At 30.6% G+C, this 18,127-nt stretch overlaps 1 long non-coding RNA gene and 1 pseudogene across 1 annotated transcript; both read right to left on the bottom strand.

Annotated features, from left to right (window-relative positions):
* Positions 1 to 9,356: 9,356 nt before the first annotated feature.
* Positions 9,357 to 10,540, bottom strand: LOC105803732 (uncharacterized protein At2g29880-like; annotated as a pseudogene).
* Positions 10,541 to 13,676: 3,136 nt separating this feature from the next.
* LOC105803733 (uncharacterized) lies at positions 13,677 to 16,097 on the bottom strand. The gene is made up of 4 exons (XR_001136581.2): positions 15,980 to 16,097; positions 15,804 to 15,896; positions 15,467 to 15,573; positions 13,677 to 13,926 (listed from the first exon to the last, which is right to left on the bottom strand). It is a non-coding gene; the product is annotated as an uncharacterized LOC105803733 (long non-coding RNA).
* Positions 16,098 to 18,127: the final 2,030 nt, after the last annotated feature.

Here is an 18,127-nt window from a genome sequence, read left to right as displayed (position 1 = left end):
AGGTCTATTTGGGCTGGACGACAAAGGCAGAAAATCAGGAGAATTAAGGGCAAAATTGGAATATTGCAAAATTTACTTAATAAAGTTAGGACCAAAGTGGAATTATCTAGATTTCTCTCCATTTTTTCTGCATTCTTATCAGCTAAAACACCATGGAAGGATTTCTTCAAGCTGGTTCTTCATATTTTTACTGCAAGTAAGTTCAATTCTTGATAATTTCTTGAAATTTTTATATTTTTATGACTTTTACAACTAGGCCCACTTGTTGAATTCATTAGTTTTTGATTTTATGAAAGAAGTTGAAAGTTGGTATGAATATGTGCTGGAATTATATGATGATTTAGCATGAAATTAGAGCTTTAAATTGTTCATATGCTGATTTTATTGAAGGAATTGAATAGAAAGTGAATGTTTGGGACCTAATAGTAAAAGAGTTTGAAGTTAGAGCTATATGTGGAATTCTGAATTTCAATAGTTGTGAAATAACTTATAATCTCTAGGTAAAGTATTACTTGAGAGAATTAGATCAATTGAGGGGTTAATTGAGAAAGGACTGAATTGTATAAACTGTGAAATTTGGGGCAAAATAGAAATCAACATTTTGCACTAAAACAATTTTAGACAGCAGCAGTAGTCTAACTTTGAAAAATCACCAAAAATTTTAGATATTGAATTAGAGGATGAATAAAATATGAAATTAAAGCTTATTGAGTCTAGTTTCTTAATAAAACAAACGGTGTAAGCAATGGAATTGTAAACCATGAGATATAATGGATTTTGTGAGACAATGTCAGAATGAATTCGGGTTCCCCTGTTCTGAATTTGGAAAATCATTAATAATTGTACAAAAATTATTATGAGTTATAATTTATATGGTTAGAATCCTTAATAAGTCTATTTTCAGAAGAAATAAATGGAAACATTATCCGAATTCTGTACAGTGAGACAATTAATTTTTAGTGAAGAGTGGTCGGAACTGTCAGATAGCAAAACAGGGGAAACTTTAAAAATAAAATTACTATTTTGCTAAACCAAAAATTCTGAAAATTTTATGGTAAGAAGATATGTGAATGTAGTTTTGGGGAAAATTTACGGATCTTAATTTGGAGCTCTGTAGCTCCAGATCAAAATAATTTAGTGACTCTGACTCGGATAAACAGTTTTGAATATACATGTGAGTGAATAGTGAAATTATAGTTAATGTTGTTTAAGTGTATTATACACATTAAGGATGTGGAATGGAGAGGAGGAGGAGGAAAATTGGGAAATGTATGGATGATTTGTGTATAATTGGTCATATGCTTGATTATAATTGATAAACGATAAAATAGAAATGATGCTTATATTTGTGCATTATTGGATATGATTTAAGCTCATGTGTGAAAATAAAGTTTCATAGTACGTGTGAATAGTATATTTGGTATATGATTGGGCATGAAATAATGTCATGAATGGTTTATTAATTAACATCTGTTGGTAAATGTGGCACATGAATAAATGTTGTGCTCATCCATGCTTATAATGCTTACGTTATATGTGTATTTGGCTAACATATTTGGTATACATGCTTAGGCTTTGGCCAAGTAGTGGCTGAATTATGTCACGTTAAATTTATAAGTTATGCATTGAAATGTGATTATTGAATAGAAATTGAAATGGTTTGAATTGAATTATTGAATTAAACTGGAATATTGAAATTGGTGATTGATATGAATTTTATTAGAATTGAAACTGAGAAAGTGGAAATTGATATGTGAGACCGATCTTCGAATCAATTACGAATCTGAATATTGTTATGTATATTGCATTGAATTGTGAAATTACTGAAGTAATAAATTATTGTAATACTGTGAAACTGATTGAAATAAGTAATTTATAATTGATACTGAACTAAGATGAAAAATTGTACTGAAAGTGAATTAAATACCCTATAACTCGTCGGGCTAGTCGGATATAGTTGGCATGCCATAGGATATGGAAGAGTATGGGGTAATTGCCGGCTTACTGATTAGGCACTTATGTGCCGACTCGTTATCTTATTCGATTCGTCACTTTGTGTGTCGAATCATTATCTTGATATCGATTCGACACTTTGTGTGTCGAATCATTTATCGTTATCATTACGTGTTCAACACTTTGTGTGTTGAATCTCGTTCTCGTTATTATTATTGCTACTAATTCTCGATTCTTCGTATCTTTGGTGTGTTTGGTTGGAATCTGTGTATCCGTCGAGTCCGAGTCAAGTTAATAGGGCAAATGAAATAATGTTCTTGATAAAACTAAATCGAATGATAAGACATATGTGAAAAGTGAAATTTGAAATAAAGAAATAAGAATGATAGTTATATATAATTAGTTGATAATATTAAAAGATTGAATTGTTTATTAGTAGTGATAATTGTAATGAAAAGTACGTGTGTGAATTAATGTCGATAATGATAAATTTTATGAAATAGATTTTGATAATATAAAATGATGTAAAAATGAGAAGTGAAAATGAAATAATTTGAAATAGTGAAATAATATTTGAATTTAATTGAATACAAGTTATTGAAAAATATTTATGAATTTAGTGTATGAAGTGAGTATTTAAAGACTCTAACGTAAATTGATTATAAAAAAAACGAATTGACAATGGAAATTGATGATGGATAAATTATTAAAATGGAATGAGAAATTGAAATTTATGTGAAATAATTACTAAAAACTAATGTTGTAAGGTTTAGATATGAAATAGAATAAGTTATTGAATTGAGAATTTCATAAATGTGTTAACGAATGGTATAGTCAATAAACATTGAATTAAATGGTAATTACGTATTAGTGTTAAACTTAGTGATATTGAATTGTACGTGAATTAAATGGAAAATTGCTAGTGATATGATTTAAATTGTGAGCATGAGAAATTGCAAATTGAATGAAATAGAAATGAAACATTGACTTGCATGAGTATGTATCGGGTCTCATAGGCCATATTTATTAAGATTATAATATTTTGAGGATATATTGTGAAAAGTTATAAAAGCATGTTAATAATTTTGAAGTTTTTAATTTAGATGAAATTTTATAACTCGATTAAATACATTTACAAGTGTATGTGTTCTGGTAATGCCTCGTACCCTATTCCGGTGTTGGATACGGGTAAGGGGTGTTACATTTAGTGGTATCAGAGCTATGGTTTAGTTGGTTCTCGGACCGAACGTAACATATGTGAAGTTTGGAAATACATGCCATTATATAACCTATGATAGTGTGATATCTCTCGACTCTGGTGAGATTTGTTTTACTCATAAATAGGAATGCTTTCTCAACTGAGCTAATTTCGATAATGTTGAAAACGATACTCAAGTATATGAATAAGAAAAGAAAAAAAGAATAATTAAAAGATCAAATTGAGTCAAACGCAGGAATGAGTACTTTCGTTCAGTGATATGTGATAAATTAACAGAAAATACCTTGGTTTGACCATGGCAACATGTGAAAATGTGATTATGTGATTTCCGTGTAAGACCATATCTGGGATATGGCATCGGTAAGTGATATGTGATTCTATGTAAGACCATAGTTGGACTATGGCATCGAGAAAACGAAGTACTCAATTCCGTAAGACGTTCTCTAATTTGACAAATTGTGGTAAGTGTTAAGCAAATTTTATGTGATAAACCATATTGAACAGTGAAATTGAGCTCAATTATGTGATCTCATCATTCAGAGATTGTGTTTGACAAGTTATGTTAATAAACTATGTGGATGTGAATTTAAGTGACAGAAATTAAACAGCTAATGATTTTGAGCTCTTTTACATGAATCTGTCATTTGAAATTGTGATTGATAGGAAGAATAGTGAATTGCATGCTTATGTATGGATATATGTATTTATCTAAAATACAAGAAAATGATGGTTATTGATATGGCTATGAAATGAACAAATGGTGAAAATTATAAGGCTTAGTTGAATATCTTAAACTGGTACTTGAATGTAATAAAATATTGTCCACACGGATAGACACACGGGCGTGTGACCCCTATATGTGATAAAATATATGAATGAACTAGGTGGTTATGATGGTATTACATTGATGATAAATGTTAAGTTATTTATTTATGTATTTATGAGAATAAGTTAGAGGCTTTATGACCTCACCCCCTTTATCAGTGTTGTTTTATAACGAAATTTTTACGAGAATCATGTTGAATAAACCTATAAATGTGAAGTAAAGAGTTCAGTGGTCAAATAATTAGTAATGCAAACAGAGTTTAGCCTAGTGTAATAGATGAACTTAGTTTTAAAAGAAATATCAGATTGTTAGTGAATGGAATAATGTGAGGTCCGTGATAACAGAATTAGTGAGAGAAATGAAAATTAAGTGGTAAAAATGCCTGTGTGTGACGATTACAATCGAAATGAACATGATGATTTTTTTTCTGGATATTCTATATATTCTTTTATTTTCAGAGATATGTATATAATTGTGCAGTTTCTAATGGACTTCTTATGTTATGAGAATGTTAGTTAAATATGATGTCAGACGAAAGCCCTGTTGGATTGGCCGGTTTGTGATCGGTTATTGTTCTGTTTTGCATGTATATTTAGAAAGTGTGTTGTTTTGCTATGATGAAATTCCAGAGCTAAGATGTGGTGATTCTGGTGATTTGTATGCTAAAAGAATGTTGAAAGATTGTGTGTTTGAGTTATATGTATTTAAGCATATCCTTAGCTAAGAGAATAAATTCTGTGCATTCATGAGTATGAAGACTGATAGTTAGAATGAAAAAAAAAATCTATATTTCAAAAAGTATGATATAGAGATATATTTATTAAAAAAAAAGATATATAAGATTAAATTGATTAGTGATCATGGAAAGTTAGTGAAAGTGTTTCATGAGAGTTGGAAGTAACTTCTTCTGGTAAGATTTTCGGGGACGAAAATCCCTAAAGGGGGGGAGAGTTGTAACAGCCCGATTTTGGGTCTAGTCAGAACAGTAGTTTCGGGACCACAAATCCGACGAGGAAAAAAAATGTAATGGCCTGAATTTTCAAAGGTGTCGGAATGGTGATTCGAGATCACTAAATTCGACAAATGAGTAGAAAATATTATTAATTTAGTGAGTATAAGTTAAATGTGAAGTTAGGAAAAAATTTTGAAATAGTGAATAGTGCACTAGAAATAAATATTAAAATAATTAGAATCGAAAACGAGGTATTAAGACCTCAGAGATTTTAAACCGAGCCATAAATATTTTTATAAATATTTATGGAGTGTTAAAAGTTTGTATTAAAGTTTCACAAGAAATTTTAAAGTTCCGATAATTAATTGAACAAAAAGGACTAAATTGTAACAAATGCAAAATTATAGTAAATGATTAAATAGCTTAAATGATAAAAGGAAGAGGGCTTAAAAGGAAAATAGACCCAAGGTCTATTTGGGCTGGACGGCAAAGGCAGAAAATCAGGAGAATTAAGGGCAAAATTGGAATATTGCAAAATTTACTTAATAAAGTTAGGACCAAAGTGGAATTATCTAGATTTCTCTCCATTTTTTCTGCATTCTCATCAGCTAAAACACCATGGAAGGGTTTCTTCAAGCTGGTTCTTCATATTTTTACTGCAAGTAAGTTCAATTCTTGATAATTTCTTGAAATTTTTATATTTTTATGACTTTTACAACTAGGCCCACTTGTTGAATTCATTAGTTTTTGATTTTATGAAAGAAGTTGAAAGTTGATATGAATATGTGCTGGAATTATATGATGATTTAGCATGAAATTAGAGCTTTAAATTGTTCGTATGCTGATTTTATTGAAAGAATTGAATAGAAAGTGAATGTTTGGGACCTAATAGTAAAAGAGTTTGAAGTTAGAGCTATATGTGGAATTATGAATTTCAATAGTTGTGAAATAACTTATAATGTCTAGGTAAAGTATTAATTGAGAGAATTAGATCAATTGAGGGGTTAATTGAGAAAGGACTGAATTGTATAAACTGTGAAATTTGGGGCAAAATAGAAATCAACATTTTGCACTAAAACAGTTTTGGACAGCAGCAGTAGTCTAACTTTGAAAAATCACCAAAAATTGTAGAGATTTAATTAGAGGATGAATAAAATATGAAATTAAAGCTTATTGAGTCTAGTTTCTTATAAAAGAAACAGTGTAAGCAATGAAATTGTAAATCATGAGATATAATAGATTTTGTGAGACAATATTAGAATGAATTCGGGTTCCCCTATTCTGACTTTGGAAAATCATTAATAATTGTACAAAAATTATTATGAGTTATAATTTATATGGTTAGAATCCTTAATGAGTCTATTTTCAGAAGAAATAAATGGAAACATTATCCGAATTCTGTACAGTGAGACAATTAATTTTTAGTGAAGAGTGGTAGGAACTGTCAGACAGCAAAATAGGGGAAACTTTAAAGAATAAAATGTACTATTTTGCTAAACCAAAAATTCTGAAAATTTTATGGTAAGAAGATATATGAATCTAGTTTTTGGAAAAATTTACGGATCTTAATTTGGAGCTCTCTAGCTCCGGATAAAAATAATTTAGTGACTCTGACTCGGATAAATAGTTTTGAATATACATGTGAGTGAATAGTGAAATTATAGCTAATGTTGTTTAAGTGTATTATACACATTAAGGATGTGGAATGGAGAGGAGGAGGAAAATTGGGAAATGTATGGATAATTTGTGTATAATTGGTCATATGCTTGATTATAATTGATAAACGATAAAATATAAATGCTGCTTATATTTGTGCACTATTGGATATGGTTTAAGCTCATGTGTGAAAATAAAGTTTCATAGTACGTGTGAATAGTATATTTGGTATATGATTGGGCATGAAGTAATGTCATGAATGGTTTATGAATTAACATCTGTTGGTAAATGTGGCACATTAATAAATGTTGTGCTCATCCATGCTTATAATGCTTATGTTATATGTGTATTTGGCTAACATATTTGGTATACATGCTTAGGCTTTGGCCAAGTAGTGGCTGAATTATGTCACGTTAAATTTATAAGTTATGCATTGAAATGTGATTATTGAATAGAAATTGAAATGGTTTGAATTGAATTATTGAATTAAACTGGAATATTGAAATTGGTGATTGATATGGATTTTTTTGGAATTGAAACTGAGAAAGTGGAAATTGATATGTGAGACTGATACTGAACTGAATTACGGAATACTGAATATTGTTATGTATATTGCATTGAATTGTGAAATTACTGAAGTAATAAATTATTGTAATATTGTGAAACTGATTGAAATAAGTAATTTATAATTGATACTGAACTAAGATGAAAAGTTGTACTGAAAGTGAATTAAATACCCTATTAACTCGTCGGGCTAGTCGGATATAGTTGGTATGCCATAGGATATGGAGGAGTACGGGGTAATTGCCGGCTTACTGATTAGGCACTTATGTGCCGACTACTGTTACTGTTACTGATTCGGCATTTTGTGTGTCGAATACTGTTACTATTACCGATTCGGCACTTTGTGTGTCGAATCATTATTATCGTTATCGTTATTCTGATTCAACACTTTGTGTGTTGAATCATTATCATTATCATATCGCTATCACATCGATTCATGTATCTTGGTGTGTTTGGTTGGAATCCGTGTATCCGTCGAGTCCGAGTCAAGTTAATAGGGGCAAATGAAATAAAGTTACTGATAAAACTAAATTTGAATGATAAGACATATGTGAAAAGTGAAATTTGAAATAAAGAAATAAGAATGATAGTTATATATAATTAGTTGATAATATTAAAAGATTGAATTGTTTATTAGTAGTGATTATTGTAATGAAAAGTATGTGTGTGAATTAATGTCGATAATGATAAGTTTTATGAAATAGATTTTGATAATATAAAATGATGTAAAATGAGAAGTGAAAATGAAATAATTTGAAATAGTGAAATAATATTTGAATTTAATTGAATACAAGTTATTGAAAAATATTTATGGATTTAGTGTATGAAGTGAGTATTTAAAGACTCTAACTGTAAATTGATTATAAAAAAAACGAATTGACAATGGAAATTGATGATGGATAAATTATTAAAATGGAATGGGAAATTGAAATTTATGTGAAATAATTACTAAAAACTAATGTTGTAAGGTTTAGATATGAAATAGAATAAGTTATTGAATTGAGAATTTCATAAATGTGTTAATGAATGGTATAGTCAATAAACATTGAATTAAATGGTAATTACATATTAGTGTTAAACTTAGTGACATTGAATTGTACGTGAATTAAATGGAAAATTGCTAGTGATATGATTTAAATTGTGAGCATGAGAAATTGCAAATTGAATGAAATGGAAATGAAACATTGACTTGCATGAGTATGTATCGGGTCTCATAGGCCATATTTATTAAGATTATAATATTTTGAGGAGATATTGTGAAAAGTTATAAAAGCATGTTAATAATTTTGAAGTTTTTAATTTAGATGAAATTTTATAACTCGATTAAATACATTTACAGGTGTATGTGTTCTGGTAATGCCTCGTACCCTATTCCGGTGTTGGATACGGGTAAGGGGTGTTACATGTTTGCACAAGTGGTTGCTCTAAGCATTCACTGAGCTTGTAAAGCTCACCCACTCCATCTTTATCATTGTAGATACTTACACCACGTTTGGTTCGCTGTAATGGAATAGAGGCGTAATAGGTAATTCTTTTGTTTGGTTGAATGTAATGGAATAGAGTCGTAATGGTATTCTTGTGTTTGGTTGAATGGAATAGAGGTGTAATAGCATAAGGAAAAAAGCTAAAATGACTAGAATACCCTTAGCATATTTTTTTTAAGATAGATGATTATTGTTATTGTTATTGTTATTAAATTATAATAAGATTATTAATATAAATAATAAATAATTTAATCATATTTTAACATAATTGTTATAAAATATAATTTAATAAAATATATAATTTAATAAAATTGTTAATAAATATTCTTATATGAATTTAATAATAAAATCATAATATATAATACCATAAAATATAATTTAAAATAATTATTATTAAATATAATTTAATAATAATATATAATTTAATTAAATTCTTATTCTTATATGAATTTACTAAAATCATAATATATAATAATATAAAATATAATTTAAATAATTATTATTAAATTATAATTTATAATCTACTTTATTATTATTAAACTGCAATACATATTTAGTGTGCTAAAATATCATTTGTGGAACAAATAATTTAATTATTCTACAATAAAAAATATTATCAGTAATAAATAACTTTAGAATTATATTTTGCATAAACATAATAACAATGAATATTAACAAAAAGGTTAAATGAGATTCATGAAATTCTATGTCACAATCCATATGTTATACAGTTTTGCCACATCAAAAAGTTAAAACATTGTAATGACATACCATCCCAAATATTACAAACAGAAAAAGTTACGAAAATGTCATCAACAAAACCATAAATTTTAATGGTCAGCAAGAAATCTTCTGACCCATTCCAACCGTACATCAGAAGGTAAACTAAAGAAAACGAGTATTTGAGTTGGATGATCTGGAATTTTACTCAATGCTCGAAACCGTTCATCCATAGTTAAACCTTCTATTTCACATAAGGTTGGATATAAATTTGACGCTTTTTCTTGGATGTCCTGGTATTTTTCTGACCTTTAGTGAACTACCACATCGGAGGCAATACTTCTACTGATTTGTTCGCTAATGACCCGCATATTTTCAGCCAATAAAGTGGCAGCATCATTAACTGAAGAAGAAAACTGACCAGTTGCATCAGAATTCTTTTTTTTTCCTCTTTGAAGATGAGGAACCCCCTTGGTTTCTGTCTGGTTGCGACTCCGTAGCAGAAACATCCATGTCCTCCAAAGAGACATTAGCATCGCAGTCATAGTATTCGTTTATTTCTTCATTAATATCTGTAGTAGGTACATCCTCAGTATTTATTTCTTCAAGAACGTCAGCGGCTGTTTGAGCGTCTCTCCCAGTCGCTCGATCTTTCGCGTATATGGCTGTAAATTGGTCGTAGTAAGGGAAACTACGATGTCTAAACTGACCGGCTTCTTTATGACTCTATAAAAACGAGGAAATCATATTAGTTATAAGTTTGGTAAGAATAAGATAATAAAGACTTGAACTCATTCTTACCTTTAAATAAGAGTCCCAAACTGCATCTTCAGCAACAACGACCTGCCTATGGTCGTCCCAACCAAAACCGCTATTATTTTGGCCATTAAGCATGTCATACACTATTCACCAATCCCTTTTTAGTAACCTAATCCTTGACTCGATATTAGGTCTAGCCTTCAACATTGCATTGGTTAAAGCCTTTTCTAACATTTTTCTAACTCGTTTAAGTAACCGGCTTTGAACCCCGTATCAGCGTTAAATGTCCCAACATTGTGTAAGTCCACCATGCAGGAAACCAATGCTGCATCTTCTTCTGGAACCCATTTCCTTTTGGTTCCTCGAGATGATTGGGAAGGAACATTTGATTGTGAAACACCTGACATAATTAACTTGGGAAAAAAAACAAATTAAAATTAAGTTTAATATCATGAATCAAAAGGTGAACACTTTATAAAACTAAAATTGAGTTGAATATCATGAATCACAAACTCAACACTGTATAAAATTATAACACATGATGAATGAAAAGAAATCAAATAATAATTCAACAAGTTTAGTACTATACAAAAAACACAAAAACATCAGCAAAGTTTCACAAACTATATACATAAAATAACATAAACAAATTAACTCAAACTAATTTTCTCCCTAAACCTAACTAATTTCTAGATGCCTGCCATTCATCGAACATTTGGTTCGCTAGTTCCATCCTCCAAGTAGCCCAAGCATCCGATGGATGAATATTGACGATATTAGGTTCATTGTCATCTACCACATCACTAGGTAATCCTTCTCCCACCTCCGCTTCAATAGGATCAATACTCATATGGGTTCGAATAAAATTATGGAGCAAACAACATGCAATAATGATTCTATTGTGCACCCTTACAGGATAGAATGATGGACTCCTAAGTATTTCCCATCTAAGTTTTAATAACCCAAAGCATCTTTCAATAACATTACATGCTGAGGCATGTTTCATATTAAAAAAATTCTTGCGGAGTACTTGTCTGATAACCCTGACGCCACTCATTCAAATGATATCGTTGTCCTCTAAAAGGTGCAAGAAATCCCTCACAATTTGTGTATTCAGCATCAACTAGATAATAAGAACCTATTAAAAAAAATTTAAAAATGATTAATTCCCCAAAAAAATTTGATCTTAATGAATAATTCAAAGACCTCTAACTATCCACTTTACCATGAGGAACTTTTAGTCCATGTCTCCTACTAATGGCATCTCGAAGAACTTGTCCATCAGCAACAAAACCTTCCCAACCAGGAAGAACATAAAAAAATTGCATTTCAGGTGTACAAACACCTAGAACATTTGTTGCTATGTCACCTTTTCGCGTTCGATATCTAGGTTTATCAACCCTTGGAACCCTAATCTTGATGTGGGTTCCATCAAGAGCACCTAAGCAATTCTATATGACATGTTATAAAACCTTGAGTTAGGATACAAAATTTAAATCTAAATCAACTAAATTATGTACAAGCTATATATAAAACTCAGTCCAATACCTTAAACCATTTCCACCTTCTGTCTGAAGAATTAGCTGTAATTGGCTCCGCCTTCTTAAATAACACATCTTGTAAGCGTATGACAACATTTAAAACACTATGAAATGATCTGCTAACAGTTTCCCCGGACCTATTGAAGTGATGCTTGATAACTCGATTTTTAAGGTGATGGGAAATGATATGTAAAAACATTGCTACTTGCTCATCAACAAGCATGTGCCTTGACGATTTCAATCCCCCTAACGTTTGTAACATCTCACATAGTTTGAAAAAGGCAAATCTATTCATCCTAACTTGTTCAATACAGGTCTCGTCACTAGCATATACAAGCCTTTTCACATAATCCTATTGTGCATAAAAATCTAAAATATAGGACCTAATCCTTGGTCTATAAGTATGTAGGCTATCGATGACACCCAATGTAAGTAAAAACCAACTCGCAATGTTACATATTTCCAACCATATTGTCAATGCAATTCCAATTCTTTTACGCCTCACATTTTGTGCAATTAAAGGCAGACGAGCTATTACTGCAAGATATTAATGTGTTCCATATTGTCAAATCGTAGTAAAAGGGTCACATTTCTCCAATCATAATTTCAGTAACAGTACACTAAAATTAAATAATTTAATTGGCAAAGAACTTACAGTGATTGTGTGAAAAGAAGATGCTGAACTGTGGGTGGAGGAAGCAATCAAACAAGCTCAATAGGAAGCAATATCACACTATCAAAGAAAATTGAACAATACTAGTTTAGAATCTGATCATATTTACTTTTTATAAAAACATGTCTAGAACTACTCATAACCTCCTTTCCCAACTCAAAAATAATATTTTTATTTTTATTTAAACTAGTTTAATAATGATACAAGCACCAACTAGTGTATAAAAATGAACAAAGTGGTAAGAGAAGGCCAGCAAATACACAATGTAAAAGACAAGGCAATGTGGTATTAGGACGTTATCAATCATTATCATCACGTCTTTAATAAAAATGGCTATTCTCTATTAAGTGTTTTTTTTTTGAAAATTGAAAAGAAAACCTATTAAGGAAAAATGTAGATATATATGTTTCATACATATTCAACATGCAGAAAAGCATCATCTGTTATTTATTTATTTATTTATTTATTAAAGAAACAAATATGTGCAACTAAAACTTAGAAAACAAAACCAAATGACATCACAACAATTTTTTTTTTTAAAAAAAAAACCTAAACAAAACCAATAGGGATGGACAGCACCAATCTTCCATCGTTCCAGTCCAACAAACAAGCAGACATAGCAACTAAACTAGTGACCCACAAAGCATCTTTGTCCTCTTACAAAATATTTCCACCATAATTTCTTAACAAATAAATATTTTAAAGCTTAAAATAAGGCCGGCCATTGCACGATCTTTGTTTGCAGGGTTGGACTGAAATAAATATGTGTTAAAAGTCCATAAAAATAAATAAATAAAGGCAAAAAGGAATAAAATCTCAGCAGAATTGCAACTATTTTAGAAATTCATCAAATCTGATTTTGTTCTTCTCCCATCATAATAATTATTATAAATTCCAATATTTTTCTTTAAATTTTATCCAACTATATGTAATCCTTATACTTTAATTCATAAGCCACTCCTTCTATTTACTAAAACTAAGAACCGAATCTAAAATTTCTCAGTTCAACAATTTATATATATAAAATAGAGGTAAAACCAATCATTTAACAATTTTATTTGCAACAAATTAACAATTTATTTACCGACTGAAGCATTTAAAAGTTTTGACATATCAAAATATAGGAGTAATTTCTAGATTTTCATAAAGTAGAAGGTGCAATTCAAAAATTAGACCAATTTGTTTCTTTGTTCCAAAAATTCAGAAAGTAAATATGAATATACACATTTAATTAATGCGTTGTATATGAATATACACTAGTTTAAGGAATCCTATAATTTAAATGCAGGTATCGTAATTGCTCGATTAAAATTTTCGAAATAACTCAACTTAAGAAATTCGATCCTAAATTCAAAATTTTCAATACCAATACAAATCAACTGATTACATCACCACTTGCAAAATATAAATATAAAAACATTACTATGGATAAAGCCATAAAAAAACAGTCCAATTTATTGGAATTGCAATCTAAAAACCTCTTGAATTGCAACTAAATGATACCTATCCAATTGCAACTAGAGCTTCAGCTTGCCAACGATTTATATCTGGAGCAAATCGGTAGTTAACAGTCCAATACCTACAAAATTTCACATTGAACATCAATCTACTGGAACAACAGTGGTCAGATACACCAGTGGTCAGTTAACAGTCCAAGATCAGATGCTAAACATTTCTTTGATAGATTAGATATTTTCACTAAATTTCAAGAATCCAATTGAAATCTAGCAAAATATTTTCGTTGGAGGGTCTAATGGATTGCTCGACACACTATACTTCAAATAGATGAAAAAATTAGATAGTATAATTATATATGTCCGTGAAGTTTAAGCTAAGAAAGATCATTAGTCTACACTGATCTTCTTCTGTCAGCTTTCTTTTCATTTTCTGAGAAAATGAACTCTTCATATCAGGGAAAAACACATTACACGACCCCTACAAAAGATGACATGTTAGATGGTTTTAAGTTTACTTGTTGTTCAAAGACAGGAGAAGCGTGTCCTTGAAATGCTTGGTTGTCGATCAACATTGACAAATAATAAAAATGTTTTATTATTTTTTTCTTTTTATCACAAGCAAAATATATCAATAAATGTGAGATTCTATGTAAAAATGGCCTATCGGAAAAGAGTAAAGAAGCATCTGCAATGAAGGTGGGGGCGGGGCCATAATAGATCATGCTCTTAGCTTAATAACATCTGCAGCTCCTTGATTGCACTATGGATTGAACTCTGGGATCCATACCCTAATCTAAAACCAAAACTAATGGTCGAAAATTACCCCCATTTTTTTTTGTTTTTTTTGTTTCTTACACCACATTACTGTTTTGTCTTTGGTAGATAGCTCATCATCTGAACTAACCTAGTTCAACCAAACCCAACTTCTTGTCATTGCAATTTATTTTATTCTACTCAAGCAATTAATCTCATTGTTAGATTCATCAAACACCTTGAGTGTTTAATCACATTGTTAGACCATGAGCATTGAACCCAAGTTTTAGTCAGGTCGGTTCATACAAGTCGGATCTAACTAGTTTAAAACTGTGTCATTAGATATCTATAACAGTTTCTCCTAATTTTAGATTGAAAGGTCTGGTTATATACGAGTGTCATTAGATAGCTATTGGAAGTGTTGTAACGTTGGATATAACAGTATTAGATATAACTTAAATAATTAATATCCAATGTTTATAACACTATTAGATAGCTTTTGCAATGCGGTTAGATGCAAAACTCCACATGCTGATAGAATGCACACAGATGATTACATAGACAACATCATTCTTGTAGCAGACACAGAACCTAAATAATTACAACATCTCATATAAAACAGCGCAGTTACCAAAAGGCAACCTAGGCACTTGAGGCAGACATACTTCAGGAAGCATTTCCATGTTAATGGTATACAGCTAATGATAAAGCATCTTAAATCAGAACATAATGATTCTAAAACTGCTATTGACAATTTATATATAAAAGAGCCACAATCACCTAGAAGTTGAATCACTAGTAGATATAAGGAAGAAAATGGAAGTACATAGAAAAGAAAACAGTAACATAAATCCGAGAAAGAAACAAAAATTGAAACGAAAAGAAAAGGTCAACAATTCGGAAACAAACCAACAATGAACTGAAATTGGGAAGAAGAAGACGAAGAGCTCTCCTTGTCTCTTTTCTATACGCTTTTAACTGTATTTTCCCCGACTCTGGGATTTTTGATTTGTCTGCTGAAATTGAAAAAAAAGGATCAAGAATCAGACCCTAGTTTTCAGAAACCTTAGATGCCAATTTTAAACGATTGTAAACAGAGATTCAACTAATTTGATGAATCAAGTCTTACTAAAACCTCAATTTAAGGTGAATGCATGATTCAATTTCAAGAAATGTTGAATCTCTCATCATAGACATAAAAGGGAAAACACGTTGATAGAAAAATGTTAGGGTAGATAGTGTTTACCTTAATTGAATTGGAAAGGTTTTCTTGAGGGTTTCTTTGGAGATACTTATTGGGATTTGAAGAACAGAAGTCTGTTTTGGACTTCCCTACCCACTACATTTGAAGAACAGAATGGTGAGTTTGGTTTGACAAAACAATCAAATGAAAGTGAAACGGCAGCGGTGGAGGTCACTTACCTGGCAGCTTCTGTTTGATGTTGGGAGGGAGAGATCTGGAGGTGGATTTCGGCTTGGGAAGATGAGGGTAAAATAGGACATAAAAATTGTAAGAATGCTAAACGGAAGCTAATCTGAACTTTGGGCAGGGAATAGAAATCGGTGAGTGAGCAGGAATCCCTACGTAATGGAATACGTGCGTAATGGGCATTACAGCGAACCAAACGCTGGAATAGGTGGGGCCCACCGATTCGGCGCATAATGGTATACCCATTACATTGAACCAAACAGAGTGTTAGTGATGGTGTAAGCGGTGTGGCAGTCGAGGGGTTGATCCAAGCTATACTTTAGTCGTTATAATATGTGTTATTAATTATTCTTGAGTATATAAGTTAAGGCAACGGGATAGACATTTATATTGGTTGTGTTGAGTATAGTTTTGATTAATTTTTTGCGTGTTAAATATGTATAGAAGCATTTGGATTTGGAGACTGTATTTTGGATTATTGTTTTAGTTGTTTCGATGCTTATTTGAATAAATGAATGAAATATGATGTTTAAGAATTAAGTTTGAACGATTTAAGTGCCCATACATGCTAAATTTTTGTAATTAGAAGCAAGGGTATCGATATATAGGTTTAAAAAAATGATACATTTGTATTTATGAAAGTGCAGAGAGTCAGAATACAAAATTGGTATCGATACCATGGCCTGAGTATCGATACTCGAGGGGAATTTATCAATACCTTGAGAAGGGTACTGATATTTTTCGATAAGTTTGGTTTCATGTGGAAAATAATGAGCTATTTTGGTATCGGTTTTCCATGTGGTATCAATATCACTAAGAATAAATATTGATACCTTAGATTTAGTATCGATACCTACGTAACCGTTTTGGAAAATTTTGTTATGAGGTCCTAATGTTTGATAAATGCTCGAATTTAGTTCAAATGTTGTATGTATGCTCGACTAAGTTTCAAATTGAGTATGCATGACTCGTAATTGGCTTCTAAGTACCATCTTTAATGCGATCTAAAATATGCATGTTCACTTAACAAAATGTAGTCTTGATGAATAAGAAGTGAGACAGTGATGTAACGTCCTAGTATTCGGGCTCGACGACCTATTCAGGTATAGGGTGTTACACAATTTTACGAATTAATTTCCGAGTTAGCTAGATCGAGTTAATACAAGCTCAAAAACATAAAAATCACTAAAAACGGGAAAGGTTTACTCACCAAATCAAAGTGCTTAAGTTTGGCTGAAGCTTTCAACGCCCTAGCCATGGTGTTTCGGTTTTCTCCCCATGACAAAGAAAAGAAAATGTTGATATTATCTTTTAAATTCTTTAAGTCAACTTACATTTTCACTTTGTACTAAATTACCCTTTTAATATAACTTGGAAAATTATTAAATTATGTCCATAAATGCCCATAATATAAGTATATGGTATAATTACCATCTAAGGAGGGTTTAATTGCACAATTGGTCTTTCAATTATTTTAGATTTTAATAAAACAAGCTTAATTTCAATTAACCCTAAACTAATTAGGACTTAATAGGCAAATAGGCCAAAAGCTAGTGGATTTAATCATATCCACCACTGCTTGGACTTTTTTACCATGGTTTAATCACCACTTTGGTCCCTTGACTATTTTAAATCTATAGCGATTAACTTTTACCTCTTTTACAATTTAATCTTTTTACCTTAATTAAGCAACTAAACGTCAAAATTACCAGACCAAACTTCAAGTCACCTATAATAAGACTCTATAAACATTTAATAAAAATATTTAAGACCTTAAATTACGGAAATGGGGCCCAATACCTCATTTTCAAAAACCACTTAACTTTTGGACTGAACCACTTATACTAACCATTAATTCAATTTATTAAAATCCATCAAATTAAAATTCAATATAAAATTTATTATTGACTCGTATAATTTAAATACTAATTATACGAACTTACTCGTTGGATTTGTGGTCCCGAAACCACTATTTTTGACACCACCAAAAAATGGGCTGTTACAAAAATTATTATTTTACCAACTAAAAAGTGCCACCATTAGCAACTTAATAGTCAGGTGACTAAAAAATATTTTGTAATACATTAGTGATTAAATTATTATTATTTTAGTTAAGTGACCAAAATGAAAATTTACCCATA

This window comes from Gossypium raimondii, chromosome 11, assembly GCF_025698545.1.
Source record: "Gossypium raimondii isolate GPD5lz chromosome 11, ASM2569854v1, whole genome shotgun sequence".
Taxonomy (NCBI): Eukaryota; Viridiplantae; Streptophyta; class Magnoliopsida; order Malvales; family Malvaceae; genus Gossypium; species Gossypium raimondii.
Note: the sequence above shows the minus strand (reverse complement) of the source record. Positions and strands in the feature narration are given on the sequence as shown.